We start from the raw sequence: 21,687 nt of genomic DNA, 5'->3' as shown, positions 1-21,687 counted from the left end.
AAGCGCCAGCGGCTATCGAGGATCAGCCCCAGATACCTCATCCGGGGCTTCACCTCGATATCAGCCCCACCCACCCGGATCAGAGGGGGTGGCGGATCCTGCCGAGGTGAATGGAACGCTATCACCTCGGTCTTATGGACCGCCACCGTCATCCCCATCCCCCTGATCCGGTCGACGACGCGTTGCGCCCCCTCCTCGGCGAGGCGCTTGGCCCTCCCCCACTGAGCCCCGACGGCCAGCACCAGTGTGTCATCTGCGTAACACACGGCACTGACGCCGTCGGGGAGGTCGGCCCACAACACCGCGTCGTACGCGATGTTCTACAGGAGTGGCCCGAGGACCGACCCCTGCGGAACCCCGCAGTACACCTCTCTCCGCATATCACCATCCCGGCCCGGATACTCGATCCACCTGCCGCGGAGATAATCCCCGACGACTGCCCTGAGACACGGGGGTACCCGATGATATTCGAGCCCCCTCCGTATCTCCCCCCAGGGAAGGGTGTTAAACGCGTTGGCAATATCCAGCGATACCGCCAACGCAACCCCTCCCCGGGAGACGGCCGACTCCGGGAGGACCCTGACCCGACTGATCGCGTCGACCGTCGACCGGCCCCCCCGGAAACCGTACTGGCAGTCGGCCAGGCCCGGAGCACCCCGCGACAGATGCTCGACGAGGCGGGCAGCAATCACTCGCTCGAAGAGCTTGCCCACCTCGTCGAGGAGACAGATGGGCCGGTATGCGGATGGACACTCCGCGGGCCGACCCTCCTTCCGGAGGAGGACCATCCTCGCCACCTTTCAACTGGGGGGGAATCGCCCGTCCCTGAGGCATCGGTTAAACAACCGCCTGAGGTCGGCCCCAAGGACGCCGTGGGTTAAGACCCAAACCCGGCCAGGCACACCATCCGGACCCGGGGCCGTGTTACGCTCCCCGAGCCGTCTGATGGTCGCGGCCAGCTCCTCCTGCGTGACCCCCGGCACGGCCACCCACTCCAACGGGGCCGTCCTCTATGCCGGAGCACGTGGTCCCATCTCCCCAATTGGGAAGAGAGTATTGACCACGTCCTCCAGCAGCCGGGGGTCAAGACCCTCGGTGACGGGGGGCGCCCACGGGCGGAGCTTGTTCAGCACCACCTTATAAGGGCGCCCTCAAGGGTCGTCATCAAGGGTCTCGAGGAGCTCCTTCCATGCCCGGGTCTTGGCCCGTTTGATGGCGACCTGCAGAGCCATCCGCGACATGCGGTATGCCTCATACAGGTCATATGTCCTCGCTCGCGCCACGCTATCGTCTCTCCGTAGACGACGGCGCGCGCGAGTGTACTGGCGTCGGGCGCGGACAATCGCGTCTCGCATTTCCGCGATCGCGGCCGACCACCAGTACACCGCCCGGCGAGATGAAGCCCGCCCGACCCGGGGCATCGCCGCGTCACATATGTTCGCAACTATCCCCCCGAGCCGGGCGTCCTCCTCCTCTATACTCGGCAACTCGGCCGCCCTCTGCGTCCGAGTTGCAGCGAGGGCAGCTGCCATCAGGGCATCCTTGTCCAGGCGCCGAAGCGCCCAGCGGCGCGGTGGGTTACCACCCGGACGGTGGTGTCGGGATGCATCCCCCGCGGCGGCAGAGACCTCCATCCGGATATACCGGTGATCCGAGAGTGTCTCTGCCCCCGCGACCACGTGCCATCCCGACACCATGCGCACGGCGTTGGGGGTCGCGAATCCAACATCCACGATAGACCCCCCATATCGCCGCACACACGTGTGCTCCGACCCCCGGTTCAGTAACCGAAGGTCGAGTCCCGCCGCCCAGTCGCCCAGGATCCCGCCGCGAACGGATGTCCTGGGGGACCCCCACGCCACCGACTTGGCGTTGAAATCTCCCAGGACCAGCACCGGCCGGGCCGCGCAGCGCTGCACACATGCCGCTACCTCGGCTAGGTACTGCTCGAACGCGACGTGACCGCTGCGAGGCGATATGTAGCACCCCACCACGGCGACTCCTCCCCAGTCCACGGCGACGAATCCCCGACCGCGCTCCAGCATGGAGAACGGCGGGGACCCGTCGCCACCTCCCCATACCGTCGCCACCAAGCCGTCCGCGTCGCCCACCCAATGAGGGTGATCAGGGACGCGGTACGGCTCGGCGGCGACCGCCAGGCCAACCCCCCACTCCGCGAGGACATGGGACATCATATCCTGTGCCGCGCGGCAGTGGTTGAGGTTGGCCTGGAGGAGGAGGCGGGGCACCATTAATTACCGACCGCCCTAGCTTCCTCCCGGCTGTCCGACCCCGCGGCACCGTCCACCTCCATGGTGGACGATGCCACCGCCCGCGGCGCCGGAGTCTGAACGGCCCGCCTCTTCCTCTCCTTCCGGGAGGGGGGAGAGCACTTCCTGCTCCCCACCCTGTGGTCGGCTGGCATCCCCCTGTCCACACATAGCGGGCAGTGGAGGGCCGCCGAGCACTGTCTCGCGCGGTGGTCCTTTGCCCCGCAGCGGTAACATTGACCGCTGCGGGCCACCGGCGAGGATGTCCCCTATCCTGCTCAGGAGGTCGTCCTCTGAGGAGGACGGGGGCCTCTACGCGGGCGGAGTGCGGGTGGAAGGGCCCGTGGGGGCCCGCACCACCTCCGCCGCACTCCGCTTCATTACGACCGCAGGAGGGCGCGGCGTAGGAGGAGGGAGGACAGGAGGGAGGGCGGCGCTGTTCCAGCGCGCCTCTGCCCTCACCCTCCCCCGTCGCTCCTCCTCCAACAGGAGCTGCAGACGGGCGTTCCGCCCGCTTAGCTCCCGCGCCGCGTCCCTCATCATTCGGGCAGCCTCCCTCTGAGCCTCAGCCCCGCCGCTCTTCTGCCCCTTTAAAGAGTAGGCAGCGGCCACTTTCTCCACTCGTCTCAGGGACGAGGTGATCGTCTCCGATATCTCTTCGGTCACCTCGTGGTGCACGAGCAGACCTCCAAGCTCTGCATAGTTTTTAATGCGTCCGCTGTAACCTCGAACGGCACGTCGCTCAACGACCACCTCCTGGTGGGACCGAAAATACAGGCCGATTTGATTTCAATTCTGCTCCGTTGGCGAATCAAGCGCGTCGCTCTAAAGGCCGGCATACAAAAAATGTATCGTTAAATTCTTGTTGATCCGGAAGATCAGGCGTACCAATGCATCTTGTGGCCTCGCGAATCAACGCAAGAACCGGGCACCTTCGCATTACGTACCGTTACGTATGGCACTGCCTCCGCACCATTTTTAGCGCAGCGGGTTCTACGGCAGCTGGCGGATGACGACGGAGACTCTTTCCCACGCGGTCGCCTCGTTCTCACCCACAACTTCTACGTCGACGACGTCATCTTCGGGGCTGACACTCTAGCCGAAGCCATCGCGACGCGTCACGACCTAACCTCGTTGCTCGCGAAAGGCGGGTTCTCGTTGGGGAAATGGGCAGCAACTGAGGCGGCCGCTCTCGCGGAAGGAGCCTTGCCGGAAAATTCCCTACCCTTAGGATCGGAGGATGAGCCATTCCAATCCGTTTTAGGGCTTCAGTGGAACCCCGAGAACGACGTGTTCGCGTATCGCGTGGTCAAGCTCAGCGCAGCGACTCCCACGAAGCGATCCGTATTATCCATGACGGCGCGGCTATTCGACCCTCTTGGTTGTGTGTCACCGGTCATCATTGTCGCGAAAATTATCTTACAAAGCCTATGGATTCGCGGGGTCGACTGGGACTCACCTCTTCCGCCGGAATTGCTGCAGGAGTGGTGTCGCTATGCAGCGGAACTGCATTTACTGCGTCACGTGCGCGTATCACGATGGTGCGGGTTGTCGCCGGGCAACATGGCGTTGGAGCTGCACGGGTTTGCCGACGCGTCCTCTCGTGCGTACGCGGCGGTGGTCTACGCCCGAGTCGCGTCGGAAGGGGGAGCGGCGATCCGCGTCACGCTTCTCGTAGCTAAGACGCGTGTCGCCCCGGTCAAAACGTTGAGCATTCCTCGCCTCGAGTTGTACGCCGCGGTGCTGCTCACGCGCCTCCTCGTGCGCATTCACGCCGAAACACCCTTCGTACGGGCTAGCATTTTTGCTTTGACGGACTCCCGGGTTGTCCTAGAATGGCTCCGCCGACACCCTTCTACGTGGCAGGTTTTTGTGGCGAATCGTGTCTCCGAGATCCAGACTGCACTTCCCTCGGCGTCTTGGCAACACGTGCCGACCCGCGACAATCCCGCCGACTGCGCATCCCGGGGAATGTTACCCGAAGCCTTTCTCGCCCACACTCTGTGGTGGCACGGCCCCGGCTGGCTCTGGAGCCCTCGCTCAGACTGGCCCACTCAGGACGACGCGTCCCCAACGCCCATCGTGGCCGCGACTTCTACGCATCACCGCACATATTCTGCGTTTCATCCACGCGAGCCAAGCATCCCTTGCTACACGCGACCCGGGGCCCCTCGATGTTCGCGACATACCGGATAGCCGCCGGGCGCGTGTATTTTGGTTTCGGTGGATACAGCTTAACGAGTTTCGAGCGGAATTACGTAACCTTCGGGAGGGAAAGCCCGTCTCCGCGTCGAGTCCGCTGACCACGCTCGTCCCATTTGTCGACGAAGACGGGGTCATCCGGGTGGGGCGACGCATCCATCACACGCCAGGCCCATATGACGCCCGGCATCCCATAATCCTTCCGCGGTCACCACTCACGGCCCGCATCATTGTGCATGCGCATCTACGGGCAATGCACGGGGGCCCCCAACTCACTCTCGGGGTGTTAAGAAGCACCTATTGGATGTTGGGCGCCAGATCAGCGGTTCGCTCCGTGGTACACCGTTGCGTGGTCTGCACCCGATATCGCGCTCAGACTGGAGTACAGTTGATGGCTGATCTACCTCCCGCTCGGATTACCCCCTCGCGTCCATTCTCACGTGTGGGAGTCGACTACGCCGGGCCTTTGTCCACTAGGATCGCTCGAGGTCGCGGATCTCGGACCCGCAAGGCCTATATCTGCGTGTTCTTATGCGTTGCCACAAGGGCAGTTCACTTAGAACTGGTGTCCTATTGCTCTTCCGCCGGCTTCCTTGCAGCGCTTCAGCGCTTCGTTTCTCAACGCGGTAGGCCAACCGAGGTTTGGAGTGACAACGGTACCAACTTCCGCGGCGCGGATCGTGTGCTGCGGGCCTCCATCCTGTCGGCAACGCGGTCTGCCGAGTTCACCGCGTTCATTCAGGTCGAGGAGTTATCGTGGCGATTCATCCCCCCCAATGCCCCGCACTTCGGAGGCCACTGGATTTTCTCCAGCCATTGGGATTGCATCAGAATCTTTGCGCGAATCACGACTGGTGATAACCAGCCGAGCGGATCGAACAACTTAGCAATCTTCGAAAACAAATTACGTTTTGTCATCGGCAAGGCAGACGGCTGAAACCGTTGCAGATTGAAATAAAAGTAATCGCCGGACGATATCCAGCGTAAACCTAATACCTTTAATTCGCTGTCATCGAACAAGGTAAGGTCGACGGCGTGGGAGTGAGCGCTTGGGGGGATATTTCGCAATAACAATGGCGAATTTCCTGCCCATTTTCGCAGCTTAAACCCACCCCTTTGTAGGAGCTCGCAAACTTGGTTACGAATTTTCTCCAACAAAGACGTATCGGGTGCTCCCATAAAAACGTCGTCCACGTAAATGTCCTGCTCGAGAATCGGGGCGGCAAGGGCGTACCTGTGCCCGTCCTGATTTTTCAACTCAAGGAGGGTTCGCATCGACAAGTATGGTGCACACGCCGTACCGTAAGTTACGGTATTTAATTCGAACGCACTGAGCTGTTCGTTGTCGGGTGTGCCCCATAGGATGCATTGAAAACGACGATCCTGCGGGGCGACGAGAATCTGTCGGAACATTTTCTCTATGTCGGCCACCAACACGTATTCATACAGACGCCATCGGGTCAAAACTGACGTGATGTCGTTCTGCAATTTTGGACCTACGTGTAGGATGTCATTTAATGAACGACCGCCGGTAGTTCGGCTTGTCGCGTTAAATACGACTCTTAATTTAGTCGTTGCACTCTCGGTGCGTATGACCGCTCGATGTGGAATATAGAGTCTGGTCTCGTCAATAGGCTCTATGCGAGTCATATGACCCAGCTCCTCATATTCCTCGAGAAACGTCGTATATTCTCTTACGAGGGTCTGGTCTGTGTCCAATTTTTTCCTTAACCTCCCAAGGGCGGAGAGAGCGATTCGATAGGAGTTTCCTAATGCTTCGTCCGGTCTCGGGTGAGAAAAAGGCAATCGGACGACAAACCGTCCTGTCGCATCACGAGCGACGGTTTTTTGGAAGTGCGTTTCACACTCCTCCTCCGCCTTGGTGCGTACCGAGGTCGAAGGGAGTTCTTCGACTTCCCAAAACTTGCGAATCGCCGTGTCCAGCGATTCGAGGACGTTACAGTGCAACGTCTGCAAAGTTTTGTTTTTATTGCCCTTAGCATTTATTGGGCCGGAAAGAATCCAGCCAAATGCAGTTTCTTGGGCGACTGGACCTGTACTGCTTATTCGACGGAAACCCGGTCGAATAATTTGCGCGTACAGGTCCGCACCGATCAACACTTCAATCGGTTGACCGGAAGCTGGATTTGGATCTGCAAGCGGCAGATTCCTCAGCGCGTCGCATTTGAGTGCACTTGCCAAGGGCGAGACGTAGCTCGTAATTTTGTGTACGATATACGCTCTCGTCTTGACTATCGGCGCGGTATCTTGTACCGTTCCCAAATGCATTTGCACGCTGTATTTAATTTGTTGTGTTCGGCCGCCCCCCCAAGCCCGTCACTGTGGCTGGGGATTTCCTCCGCGAGAATTTGAGGTCATTTGTCAAATTCGTGGAGATGAAAGACGACTCGGAACCCTGATCGATCAGTGCGCGCGCGATTCGCGACGCACCGTTCTCTCCGTACACACGCACGCTCGCCGTGGCTAACAGTACAGCCTTCGGTACGTCTGCACTGAGCGCGGTACAGTGTGACGTACCGGGCTGTGACGTCGTTGCCTGTGACGTCGTGGTACGAGCTGCTCGTTCGGCAGGTTGCGGCCGGCTCGGTGGAGCCGTATACCGCTTTTTCGGGCGTTTGTCCGACGGAACCGTTGTCACAGGTTTACGACTTTCGGTTTCGCTCCGAAAGGTCTCAAAATGCAGCAGAGCATGATGTCTGCCATTGCACTTCGGGCACCCCTCTTCGGAAGGACAACGCACGTTTCCATGCTGAGGTGACAGGCAAAAGATGCACTGCTGGCTATCTTTAATAAACTGATAGCGGCGGTTCGGTGTCAAGTTTCTGAAGTCACCACATTTGGTCATTCTGTGCTCGAGGCCGCAGAATCCGCAGGTCACATTTTTCCCAGCTGGACTTTCCAGAACGGAGTTGTGACTCCGTACTTTAGGTTTCGGTGGGTGTTCGGTCGCAGGCTTGCTCGGACCTTCATTTAACATAGTTAGAGCCCTTGCATGCCCCTCCAGGAACTCTATCAGCTCGACATGCGAGGGATAGTCCGGGGAGAGACGCTGCGACCTTTCCCACTCAGCTTTCAGAGGCCCTTCTAAATGGCTTCGAATAGTATGGGCCAACAGCCAATTTCGCTGCTGTAAAATTGTGCCCTGTTTTTCGAATGCCGCAAGGGCCTGTTTGAAAACGACGACGATCTGATTTAGGCTATCGAGATCATCTCTTTTGATTGTTTTCAATTTGGTCAGTTGATTAAGCAATTTGGCGGTCACGATACGTGGTAACCCGATTTGTTCTTTCAGGGTTTTCCACGCCACTTCGAAATTCTCATCGGTAACTTCGAGGTGCGCGATCGCTGCCAACGCTTTATCCTCCAGACAGGCGTTCAGATATTGCAATCGATGCACATCTGCCAGCCTCGGATTATTTATTATGCCGGAGGTGAACAGATCCGCGAAATGTCTCCATTTACGTGGGTCACCTCCGAACTTGGGGAGCCGTTGTTTTGGAAGTTCGATAGCGACGTCATGGGGGCTAACCGACATGGGTGCCGCTTTTGATTCAGCGGCCAGTCTGGTCAGCTCCGTGGTAACGTACGCCTGAAATTCCATATATTCGGTCTCCTTATTTTCTACGCCACCTTTTGCGAGGAAGTCGCACGTGTTGCGTTTCGCAGGGGCATATTTTCTCCGAATCGATAAGTACTGCTCAATAGCTTCCTTGTATTGTTCGGATCCGGTGGCGAGCTTTGTCCTGAGGAGCTCCTCAGTGAACTGAAATCGGCCACGTTTCTTTAAATAAGAGATCGACCTTGACATCCTGTCGAACCGGGTGATCAGGTCGTCAAGATCGCCTTCGAACTCGCTTCGACCTTCATCCTTGGCGACAGACATGGTGATCTCTGATTCGAGGATTTTACAATCTACTCGAAATTAAGTTGTCCCGTAAGCAGCGACTTACGTGAACGTACTTGCAACTCTTTCCTGTTCTTTCAACCTCAATCCGGCTCGAAGGACCGTTTGTTAGAAAACTAAGGGTTCTAACCGGGGTCCGGACGAGGGAAATACTAGGGAAAGTGAATGATAAGTTTTTATTTATATTTTCACTTGTCGCTTTGCGACAAGCCTTTCATTTTAAATTTAACAAAAAATGAAAAATAAAAAAAATATAAAAAATATAAAATTACAAAAAAAAGAATTATTATTTTATATAATCTGGCCGGGGGTGTGGCTTCACCGGCGTGGCCCCGGTTGGGATGGACCTTGGTTGTTGTAACAAAGGTTCGTTCAGATTAAATACGTGCGTACACGTATCGTAAACACACGCTCGTCAGCTGTTCGCCGCCCTCTCCTAGCGACTATCGGTGCGCTGGGAAGGGAGATCAGCTGTCGTTTAACGTGGATCAGTGGACTGTAAATTTGTACTTGTTCGCTGATAATTATTTATTGAAATTGTCAGCGAGATTCTTACCCTGAACAGAAGAGAATTGACTCGTATCTGTCGGGGGCGACTTTGCCACGGACGGGTCACCAAATGGAGGTCGTAAAGCTCCAAATGGGTGGATCCCGTGAGCACGCTCTCCGTGCGGGTGACGTAGAAACGTCGTGCGAGGTGATTTCCTGCGACACTGTAAAATTACTGCACGGCGACCGTTTCTACCGGGGACCGTGACAGTAAAGTGTCCTTTGCAAAAAATCCCTCGCGGGTCCAACCGCACTATAAAGCCTACCCGGCGACCGTGTTGCACGGGGACCGTATTTGATAGGCGGCGTGACGGAAGGTGAGGCGACCTTGAACACGAACTCCTCCGTAGGGTGTACGATCGACTCGTACACCGACGGGTTTCTGGAGAGGGTTTTTCAGCGACCTTTGCACGAAGAGCACTCCACGAGGCGGTACCGATTCAACGGTATGACCTTTGGGAGGCCCCAAAGCCGTATAGCTTTAAAGGGATTCTGGGTGGGTGGTCGCGGTCGCGGCAACGACTGCAACGTACAATCCTTCCTAGCGAAGGCGGTCGTGCCACGCGCAGCGTGTATTACGACCTCCCTTTTGTTGCAGTTAGATTGTGATGGGAAAGCTCTAACCGCAGCAACGGTGAGAATTCTTTAAAAAACAAGTCCAAACGTGATATGCGAGTCCGTACTTGAGGAGCGAGATCTTCTGGGATCCGCTCCCGTTCGCAGTCGGCTCGTGAATAATTGCGAATATCGTCGCGGATCGACAGACGAAGACTCGGTCGCGCCTTGTCGTCGCGACGCGGCGCTGCCGAATTCAGCTGTCGATCTCTTTTCAATATATCATACGGTTCTCTCTCTGGACGCTGACGTCACGATACCGTTTAAACTGGTGCGAAGCGAATCTTCGCGTGAGGTCTGCGTACAAAAACACGTAAACGGCCGCGGTTTTAAATCGTCCGAACGTTCAACGAACCTGACGAATGCTTAACCTTCCGCAGTGTCACGTACACAAACGGATACGGGAATCGCAGCCGAGAATTTAATATTTCAGACGAACGCGATTTTAAATAGTTTTTAACATATTTAAACAACTAGCTTACTGCTAGCTTTCTTGCTTCCAGCTTGCTTGCTAGCTTGCAGCTTGCTTTCGAGCTTACTGCTGGTATACTGGCATAGTGCTTCCTTACTTGCTTACTGCTTGCTTAATAGCATACTGATTCCCTAGTAGCTACCTGCTCTCTTACTATCTTACTGCATGCTTACTGGCATACTGCTTCCCTATAAGCTTCCTGATCGCCTTTTAGCTCACTTCTTGCCTACTAACTTACTGCTTGCTTACTAGCTTACTGCTAGCTTACTACCTTACTGCTTGCTTACTAGCCCGCTACTTGCTTTCTAACTTAGTGCCTCCTTACCAGCTTCCTGCTTGCTTACTAGCTCACTGCTTGCTTACTACATTAATGCTGGCTCACTTGCTTACTGCTAGCTTTCTCGCTTCCTGCTTGCTTTCTAGCTTGTAGCTTGCTTTCGCGCTTGCTGCTGGTATACTGGTGTACTGCTTCCTCACTAGCTTACTGGTTGCTCAATAGCATACTGCTTTCTTACTAGCAAACTGCTTTCTTACTGTCTTACTACTTGCTTACTAGCATACTACTTCCCTACTAGCTTTCTCATCGCTTACTAGCTTACAGCTTGATTACTAGCATACTGCTTTCTTGCTAGCTCAGATGATGCAGGGAAAAAAGTCTGCTGGACCGTCCAAAATTTGTAAGTACATTACATATTTTAATTGTGTACACGCCTACTCTCACTCGGATCTTGGCCGATCGGTACTATCGCTCCCTGGTTCAATGCACGAGCCGTGCAAGGGGGGCGGTATGTTTAAAGATTTGCATAATGCCGAGCGATTGTCCTCGGCCGCGATTACTGTTAATCCTGTTAGCGTACAATAATCGGGAGATTATCTCTAAGAGAATTTGTACAGCGAGCTGTGATAGAAAAACGCGTTTATTACTAGTATTTCTGGCATCGGTAACGGCTCATTACCTTCGCTTCGAATGTGCTAACGGTGTTGATGACGTCAATACCGTGAGAGAGTAGTGCGCTAAGAATCAGACGAAGTAAGACTGCCGAAATTTAGACAGCGCCGCGTAGCGTCTAAGTAGAGTAACGCGGCCGCGTCTTCGGCTGTTAATCCGCGCAGTCCTACATAGACTTCCAACTAGAGCGGATCGGCTCCCGATTGCACTCGAACGGAAAGATTTAAAAGTGGAATGTTCTAATTCTTTAATATTCAGAACGATTCTGCCTGTAGTTAAAGGGTGTAAACAGTAGATGTTCAGTCTGGTGCGGGTCCACTGATTGACCTCGCACAGCTGAGAATTCGATAAAACTCGAGAAAAGTGTGGAAATAATCCGCCTTTTCCTTGAAAAACGGATCGGTTTAGATTCGGTCAAGTACGCCCCGGAATCTTGTATGGGATTTCCCAAATCGAGATTCCACGAAATCAGTCCTGCGACAGGAGACCGAGAAAATACACCAATAAGGTGTTCGATATCCTGTGGAGTGATCGAGAATATACACCAGTAAGGTGTTCGATCCCTCCTTGCAGAATTGAGCGGTCGTCTAGATCGCGTAAACGATCGAGACATAAGAAAGTTGGCAAAATTACGCTTCAATTTTATTGTGATTACCGCTAGGCTGAGGAGACACCAAAGGGAGGCACCTACGTGGTGAACCATCCAGGTGGGTCCATTGTAGTCGGGTCGACGTCCACGAAGGACGTCTGACTTTTCCGGTCTGCGAGTCCTTACTCCTACAGATCCCGCCGGTGTAACATTTAGAGGAGCACCTGTGCGGAGGAGTAACGGAGTCGTGGATCAGGCCCCCACGTGGTTCAAATACTGCTAAGTGCAACAAATAGATGTGCAACGTGCAGTGAACCACGTGCAATCGGGCTCCGTAGTGCAACCCCTGACCAATAAGCCGCCTGTTGAAGCAGCCAAAAGCAGCCACAGTTCGACGGTTGGGCTGTTGCACTGCACTGCGTTTCGACGCGTAGACTCAGTGGACAGACTCATCGGAAAACTGCATTTGGAGCCTTACAACCTCCACTTGCAATCCCGTCCACAAGGTAATCGACTGCAAATGGCGTAGATGAGGAATTGATTCTTTATCAAAAGCCAAAATTAAAAATACAGTCCACTAGCGAGCTCGTATATTACGAGCGAGCGTAATTCTCCGCTCCTATACGTTCGAATCCCGAAGCCAGGAGCGTGAGGACACAAACGCGGCATAGATACGTATAACGTGTTTACGTGTATCTAACACATAGCCGTGTTTTTCTGATTATAGGAACCTTGGCCTCCCACAACCCGGCGAGTTCGGCGACCGGCAGAGACGAGGCAGGCAACGTCCCAGCACAATTATAGATAATTTATAATTCTTTTTGGTTTTCGATTGTTATTTTTTATTTCAATTTTACTTTGTAATAAAAGGTCGGCGCAGAAGGCAAACGAAAAGAAAGCCTGACGCCCGTAATAATTTTCCCTGAAAACTGCTGTACCTCTATCCGGACCTCGTCGTTAGAAGCATCAGCTTTTCAACAATACTGCTTCCTTACTAGCTCCCTGCTTGCTTACAAGCTTACTGCTTGCTATCTAGCTTACTGCTTTTTTACTATCATACTACTTCCTTACTAGCTAACTGCTTTATTACCAGCTTACAGCTTGCTTACTAGCCTGCTGCTTGCTTTCTAGCTTAGTGCTTGCTTACTAGCCTGCTGCTTGCTTTCTAGCTTAGTGCTTCCTTACTAGCTTACCGCTTGCTTTCCAGCTTACTGCTTGCTTACAAGCTTACTGATTCCTTACTAGCTTCCTGCTCGCTTACTAGCTCACTGCTTGCTTACTATCTTACTACTTGCTTACGAGCTTACTACCTCCTTACTAGCTATCTGCTGTCTTACTAGCTTACTGCTTGCTTACAAGCTTACTGCTTGCTTAGTAGCTTACTGCTTGGTTACAAGCTTACTGCCTGCTTACTTGATTACTGCTATGTAACTAACTCCCTGCTCGCTTACTAGCTCACTGCTTGCTTACTAGCATACTGGTTTCTTACTAGCTTAAAGCTTGGTTCCCAACTTGCTGCTTGCTTTCTAGCTTTCAGCCTGCTTACTAGCATGTTGCGTTCTTACTACCTAACTGATTTCTGACTAGCCTGCTGCTTGCTTACCAGCTTACTGCTTTCCTACTAGCTCACTGCTTGCTTACTAGCTTACTGCTTGCTTTCAAGCTTACCGCTTGATTACTATCATACTACTTGCATACTAGCTTACTGATTGCTTTCCTGCTTACTGCTTGCTTACTAGCCTGCTGCTTTGTTACTTACTAAATGCTTTCCCACTAGCTCACTGCTTGTTTTCTAACATACTGCTTTCTTACTAGCCTGCTGCTTGCTTACTAGCATACTGCTTTGTTACTAACTTACTGCTTGCTTACTAGCATACTTCTTCCTTACTAGCTTCTTCCTCGCTTACTAGCTCACTGCTTGCTTACTATCTTAATACTTGCTTACTAGCTTACTACCTCCTTACTAGCTACCTGCTATCTTACCAGCTTACTGCTTGCTTACAAGCCTACTGCTTGCTTACTAGCTTACTGCTTGCTTAGAAGCTTACTGCATGGTTACTAGATTGCTTCATGCTTTCTAGCTTGCCGCTTGCTTACTGGCGTACTGCATGCTTACTTGCTTACTGCTTGCTTACTATCTAACTGCACTCTTACTGCATACCTGCTTACTTCTTCACACATTGTTCGCCGGCCCCGCGAAAACGCGGGATTCGAAGTCTATCGCTTGAGCGCCGGGCCCGCGAAAACGCCGGTTTCGAAGTCTATCGCTTGCACGCCGGCCCCGTGAAAACGCGGGTTTCAAAGTCTGCCGCTTCAGCGCTGGGTCTGCGATAATACAGCATTCTTTTCTTTGGCGATTTGTTGGCTGTTGTCATGACTACGCTGATGCAAGAGTCACTCTTGAGCATCGTATACTGTAGCCAGTACATCATTCATGGCTTTACGCTTTTAGTTGAACAGCATAATAGGCCTTCTTATTCTGTGCATTTTTACTCCTATAATATGAGTTAATTTACTGAGTATATGTCGCTGATCCTCTATCAGATTATTCTATACAATCAGAAGATTCTGATATAGAGGTCGAGGACAGTGATAGTGATGTGATTCCAAAAAGAAGAACAAGTACTGTTCCATTGCAGTATTCCAGTGATTCCGATGATCTAATTGATAGTGAAATGTTCACAGAATCACATAGTGACACTGAATCATGGTCAGATGTTGATAAACCTCCTAACGTACCAGATTTTATTACGGAATCTGGTCCAAAGATTGTTCCTGCTAATAAGCAGAGCATAAAAGAAATCGTCGAAATGTTTATTGGCAATGATTTATTTCAATTGATGGTAAATGAATCAAACATTTATTATCATCAGAATAAGGACAAGATGTGTAATGGTAAAAAAATGCCTAAGTGGAGAGATGTTTCTCTAGGCGACATGAAGAAATTTCTTGGTTTGATTATATTGATGGGCCAAGTAGAGAAAGATCGAAAAGATGATTACTGGTCCACAGACTTTTATACCAAAACACCATCGTTCTCCATGGTAATGTCGCGTAACAGATTTCGCCAGATTTGGGACACATGGCATTTTTCAAATAATCGTACAACAGCTGGTTCTAATAAGCTCGGGAAGATTCAGCCAATACTGAGTTATTTATTAGATAAATTTAAATCAGTATGCACGCCGAAAAAGGAGCTTTCGCTTGACGAATCTATTATTCCATGGTGTGGAAAATTATCTATAAAAACGTACAATCCCGCAAAAATAATAAAGTATGGCCTACTGTGTCGTATGTTATGTGAAGCTAAAAGTGGATATATTTGCAACTTGGAAATTTACTGTGCGAATGGCAAAAAACTGGGCCAAACTATAATGTCGTTGCTCGATAAACATATAGGACTGGGGTATCATGTATATATGGATAATTATTATAACAGTATTTGTACCGCAGAATTGCTTCTGAAAAATGGTACACGAGTTTGCGGTACAATTAGAGCGAATAGAGGTGTTCCCGAATCTATGAAGCATATCAGATTAAAAACTGGAGATTATACATTTAAAAGGAAAAATGAAATTTTAGTACAGGCGTGGAAGCCAAAACACAAAATCGTATACATGGTTTCTACAATACATTCGGGAGAACTAACAAACACAAAAAAAGTACATTGGAAAACAAAACAAGAAATTATAAAACCTCAATCTGTCATAGATTATAATAAATATATGGTGGGCGTAGATTTGGCCGATCAGTTTTTATCATATTTTTCCATTATGAGGAAAACAGTGAAATGGACAAAGAAAACAGTTTTGTTTCTTTTAAATTGCGCATTGTTCAATGCATATAGATGATATGTTGAGTTCAATGGTAACACTATAAAATACCAAAAATTTTTACATGCTGTTGCATGTTTATGGATCGAGGAATAACCATGTACTAAAGATGTATCGAACAATTGTGTGGAACGAACTTCTGCATTAGTTCCAACACCTCGCACATCAAAATATGATCACCCTCAGAGACTACCGGGTGATATAAAGAAGCATAACGTTACTCGAATTATTGGATCTGGGAAAAACCGATATGTACGACGTCCATGCAAAGTTTGCTCTGCTAGCAAAAAAAGAAGCGAGAGTAGCTTTATGTGCTCTCTGTGCCTAGTACCTTTACATCTTGGAAAATGTTTCGAAAAATACCATACATCTCTTAAATATTAATATTTTTCTTTCCGTTTGTTAAAGTACTAAGGGACTCTAACGTGGGTCCGGATGAGGAAACAGACAGGGAGAGAAAATTGTTACAAGTTTTTCAATAACGTTTTTATTTTACAAAAATATAAATGAACTATTTATAACATTTTATCAAAACAAAACTAGAAACTAAAAGAAAAAAACTGACGACGGCTCCTTTTGCGGCCTCGTCTCCTCTTTTTTAGTCTCCTTATTTCAATTTTCTACTGCGGAGGCTTTCTGAAACAAAAGAATCCGCCTAATAAATACATTTGCGGACAAGTCAACAATCGCGCGCTCGTCAGCTGTTTCTCGCGCTCCAGCGACAGTCTGGTGTGCTTGGAGGGGAGAGCTGGCTGGCTATCTAGCGCTCTATCTAGTGGACTGTATTCTTCTCTTTCTGGTCGGTGAGATTCTCTTTCTACGATCTCACCGACGCGCACAACCGGGTAGACGAGCTTTTCTCCGTTCTACCGGGTTCTCTTTGCAATGCCACGGACGGGAAACCAAATGGAGGTTGTAAGGCTCCAAGAGGCTATATCCCGCGAGCACGCTCCCCGTGCGGGTGGCGTTTCTACACCACCCACGCAAGAGGACGTCTTGTCCTAGTTCGGCTCCCTCGTCAGCTGCTCCTCAGGAGCGACCTGCGGTATGCACACGTGGTTGCCAAGCCGGCGATTCCTTCATCAAAGGAACGCCCGGCAGCCAGCCGTGGCTACCTCGACGGAGGCTCCTGTCCCGAGGAACTGGCCTGCGGCTCACCGGTTCAGGACTCAATCCCCTGCAATTCCAACCACCCTACGTTCACAGCCCAGTGTGGTCGACTCACAGCTGGTAGTGGGTGTAGCGATGGAAGGAAGGCTCTTCGAACCCTTTGCTCCACCGTACGCTTAGGCCCTACTTATTGTCCCCTCACGACGGTATATTGGAGCGGGTTCTCCGACGCCCGATGCACGGAGAGCACCACGAAGTGATATTCTTTCTGAATATCTATCTTCCGGTTGCTCCTACGCCGTATAGCTCTAATCTTGGTCGGTGAAACTTTCCACCCCACCGGTCGGTGTACTCTCACTGGTACACAGGACGGGTGGTTCCAGTGGGTTTCGTATGACCTCTAGAAACGGTGAACTACCACTAGGTGATACCTGTATGTCGGTATCAGCCCTCCAGTAGCTCTAACCGGATAATTGGAAGAAGACTCAAGGCGATCCACACCGAATCTCCAACGTCGCAGTCGCATCCACGAACTGCAACGTTCAATCACAATCCTGCGTCTACGATCGCTTCACACTCGGCGTGCCTTGCGATCGCTGCAACGTCAGGCAGATTGTCCGTTTTCTGGGGAAAATCTCAAGTCGCTATGACGAGATTTTCCAATAAACTATTTGTCCGCAAACTGATTCTATTACGAGGAGAGAGATCGGCTCATCCACCTCGGAGCTCGTAGGGAAATGGGAACGCGACCGTCACAAGGTCCGCTCTCGATCGCCGACGGCTCAAGAATGAACCGTGACGATCTGCAAGCAGCGACGGCCGCGGCCGGCTCCGTCGCGCAAGCGCAGAACCGGGTAGCTACGCCTCGCGTTGCTGGGCCCGGGCTGCTACGCGCCGCGTGGCCACGGCGCGGCGCTGCCGCGTTTCGTCTATCGATCTTTTTCCGATAGATCTCTTTTCTCTCTCTTTCTCAGCGCTAACAACACATTCCTAGAATTTGCTCCAAAACTCGAGAATTTCAGTGAAGCTAGCTTGAAAAAACACGTAAATAGCCGCGGTATACCAATCTGAACGATGGAAAATTTCCATGTCAGCACAACCATCTAGAATTACGCGAATTCCATATAGATACGGGCATCGCGGCCGAGATTCTGCGTCTCGGACTCATGCGATATTTAAACACCGTTCATATTATATATATGTAATAATCAATCATCAAATAAAACAGGTGTATTTTTTTATAATTATAAATTAAAATTTTTTATTTTGCTTCTATTTTTCGTTATCGTTAAATTGCATATAATGAATATGTAAATCAATTATAGTGTTTTACAATAATGTATAAAACTTTAAATATTTTCTTCACCTACTCATTGGTCGTCAACAAGCGAATCATGCCGGCGCCTAGGCTTTACGCGGTCGATACTGTGCTGGCGCTCAAATTTTAAATGTCTCAGATGCCACCGGCGTACTTGCTTACTAGCATACTGCTTACTAGCTTGCTTACTAGCTTGCTTACTAGCTTTCTCCATGCTTACTAGTTTCCTACTCGCTTACTGCCCGATCACTAGCTTGCTGCTTGCTGATTAGCTTGCTGCTTGGATTCTAACCCACAGCTTGCTTACTAGCTTACTGCGTGCTTACTTGGTTACTAGCTTCCAGCTCGCTTACTGGCTCACTGCTTGCTTACTAGCATACTGCTTGCTTACAAGCCTACTGCTTGCTTCGTAGCTTGCCGCTTGCTTACTAGCATATTGCGTTCTTACTAGTTAACTGCTTTCTGACTAGCCTGCTGCTTTCTTACTAGATTACTGCTTCGTTAGTAGGTCCCTGCTCGCTTACTAGCTCACAGCTTGCTTACTGCCATACTGCTTTCCTACTAGCCACCTTCTTGCTTACTAGCTTACTGCTAGCATACTCGCTTACTGCTTGCTTACTTGCCTGCTGCTTGCTCTCTAGCTTAGCGCTTCCTTACTAGCTTACTGCTTGCTTACTAGATAACTGCTTTCATACTGGCCTGCTCCTCGCTTACTTGCACACTGCTTGCGTACTAGCCTGGTGCTTGCTTTCTAGCTTACATGTTTCTTTCTAGCTTACTGCTTGCTTACTAGCATACAGCTTTCTTTCTAGCATGCTGCTTGCTTACTTGCTTCCTCCGGGCTTACTAGCTTACTGCTTGGTTACCAGCTCACTGCTAACTTACTCGCTTATTGCTAGCTTGCTAGCTTGCTACTTGCTTTCCAGCTTGCTGCTTGTTTTCTAGTTTACTGCTTGCTTACTAACGTACTCCTTGCTTAGCAGTTTCCTCCTCGCTTACTACCTCACTGCTTGCATACTAGCTTAGTGCATTTTTTTTTTCGTGAAGAGAATCTTCGTAAGACTCCCTCCCACCTCTCTTTGGGGGAGGCGGGAGGGGTGTGTGGGATTCCCCGCACCCATGGTATGACGGGCGCGGGACCTACCCACTAAAAACACCACGGTGACCCTTCCGCACGATTTGGGAGGATACCGGGTATCGCTCGAAGCATACTTCCGGTATCCTCCCCGTGCCAGCGCTGTGCGCCCATCCACGGGGGGACAAAGGGGTCCCCCGGCTGTCACGCTATCTCATGGCGGCAGGACGAGGTCACACCGTTCTGATGCCATCCTTCTCGGGCCCACGATCAGTGGCGGCTGCGAGCCCCAACTCGCAACCGCCCGCGACCTCATTTCTACCCCTCGGCGGCTGGTGGCTGATGGCCAGTCCATGCCACCGAGGGTGCCTCCCGATTCGCCGGACCGGAATTAGGGTGGCACTCCCACCCCCGTTCGATCCGACACCGCGCCTCGTGGCTGGAGAAGGCTCCCTTCCGGAACCCCCTCCCAACCACGGTCATCCGCCACGCCGCGCGGGCCGCCCACGATGCCCGGCACCTGGGCGACGCCCTCCTGCCACCACACGAGCGCGAGCCCCAGCACGCCGCTGAAGTCCGCGCTCCCTACCCGCGGCCCTCTTCTCAACATTACGCTCTCGCAGAAGGTGGCCGCTTTGCGCCCATCACCGGGGGGGGGGGGGGAGGGGCGACAAACGGTCCCCCCGGTAGACACTCTGTCTCATAGCGGCAGGACGGGGCCAATCCTTCCCGCCGCCATCCATCCCGGGGCCGCGTTCAGTGGCGGCTGCGAGCCCCAACTCACAACCGCCTGCAACCCCGTTTCTACCCCTCGGCGGCCGGGAGCTCATGGCCGCCCCAGGCCACCGAGGGTGCCTCCCCGTGGGCCGGACCCACCCGGTCCGACCCTTCGCCGCCAGGCGGAAGGAGGCTCCCCTCAGGGTCCCCCTCCAAGCCAGGGTCATCCGCCGCGCAAACGCGGCCGCCCGCGATGCCTGGCGGCTGGGAGCCGCTCTCGCGCCATCATACGAGTGCGAACCTCAGCGCGCCACTGAAGCTCGCGCTCCCATCCTGCGGCCTCCTTCTGCAGCATTACGGTGTCGCAGAAGGAGGCCACTTAATCTCGCTGCCGAGCATGGCGCGCACCACACCCGGCAGCGGGACATCCCGCCCTATGATGCCGACAAGGACACGGCGCTCCCCCTCCCACGCTGGGCATACCTGGAGGGGATGATCAGCCGTGTCCTGCTCGGCGTCACAATGGCAGCAACGCGCCGTCGGCTCCTTCCCTATGCGGCACAGGTATCTTCCGAAGCTACGATGCCCGGAAAATACCTGTGCCATCCGGTAAGTGAGGCTTCCTTGGCCTCTGTCCAGCCACTCACTCAGGAGTGGCCGAACAGCCCCGACTGTCCGCTGCCCCGCGGTTGGCAGGGCCAATCGCTCCTGCCACGCGAGCACCACGAACTGCCGGGCCTGGCGATTCAAATCGCCCCAAGCAGGTTCCTGCTCTCCCGGGACCGCTCCCACTCCCGCGCGACGGTCGACACGACGACGATACATCATCGCGTGCGACCGCGCGAGGAGATCCATGGGCGGCATCCCCGCAAGAACCGTCGCCGCCTCATGCGACACGGTCCGGTAGCCGCGGACGACCCTCAGCGCCATCCGCCTCTGCACCCGACGCAGCATCGTCATGCTGCGCCGGGAGGCCGCCAAGTCGTCCGCCCAGACGGGGGGCCCGTATAGGGCCACCGACTGAACCATTGCCACAGAGAGGCGGCGAACTCGTCCCGCCGGGCCCCCCAGGTTGGAGAGGATCCGGCCTAAAGCCGAGACCATCCTCTCCAACCGGTGAACCAGGCAGCGGAAATGCTCCTCGAAGCGCCAGTGGCTATCGAGGATCAGCCCCAGATACCTCATCCGGGGCTTCACCTCGATATCAGCCCCACCCACCCGGATCAGAGGGGGTGGCGGATCCTGCCGAGGTGAATGGAACGCTATCACCTCGGTCTTATGGACTGCCACCGTCATCCCCATCCCCCTGATCCGGTCGACGACGCGTTGCGCCCCCTCCTCGGCGAGGCGCTTGGCCCTCCCCCACTGAGCCCCGACGGCCAGCACCAGTGTGTCATCTGCGTAACACACGGCACTGACGCCGTCGGGGAGGTCTGCCCGCAACACCGCGTCGTACGCGATGTTCCACAGGAGTGGCCCTTGGACCGACACCTGCGGAACCCCGCAGTACACCTCCCTCCTTATATCACCATCCCGGCCCGGATACTCGATCGACCTGCCGCGGAGATAATCCCCGACGAATGCCCTGAGACACGGGGGTACCCGATGATATTCGAGCCCCCTCCGTATCTCCTCCCAGGGAAGGGTGTTAAACGCGTTGGCAATATCCAGCGATACCGCCAACGCCACCCCTCCCCGGTCGGCTACGTACTGCTCGAACGCGACGTGACCGCTGCGAGGCGATATGTAGCACCCCACCACGGCGACTCCCCCCCCAGTCCACGGCGACGAATCCCCGACCGCGCTCCAGCATGGAGAACGGCGGGGACCCGTCGCCACCTCCACATACCGTCGCCACCAAGCCGTCCGCGTCGCCCACCCAATGGGGGTGATCAGGGACGCGGTACGGCTCGGCGGCGACAGCCAGGCCAACCCCCCACTCCGCGAGGACATGGGGCATCATATCCTGTGCCGCGCGGCAGTGGTTGAGGTTGGCCTGGAGGAGGAGGCGGGGCACCATTAATTACCGACCGCCCTAGCCTCCTCCCGGCTGTCCGTCCCCG

This window comes from Colletes latitarsis, chromosome 9 (genome assembly GCF_051014445.1).
Source record: "Colletes latitarsis isolate SP2378_abdomen chromosome 9, iyColLati1, whole genome shotgun sequence".
Lineage (NCBI taxonomy): Eukaryota > Metazoa > Arthropoda > Insecta > Hymenoptera > Colletidae > Colletes > Colletes latitarsis.
Note: the sequence above shows the minus strand (reverse complement) of the source record.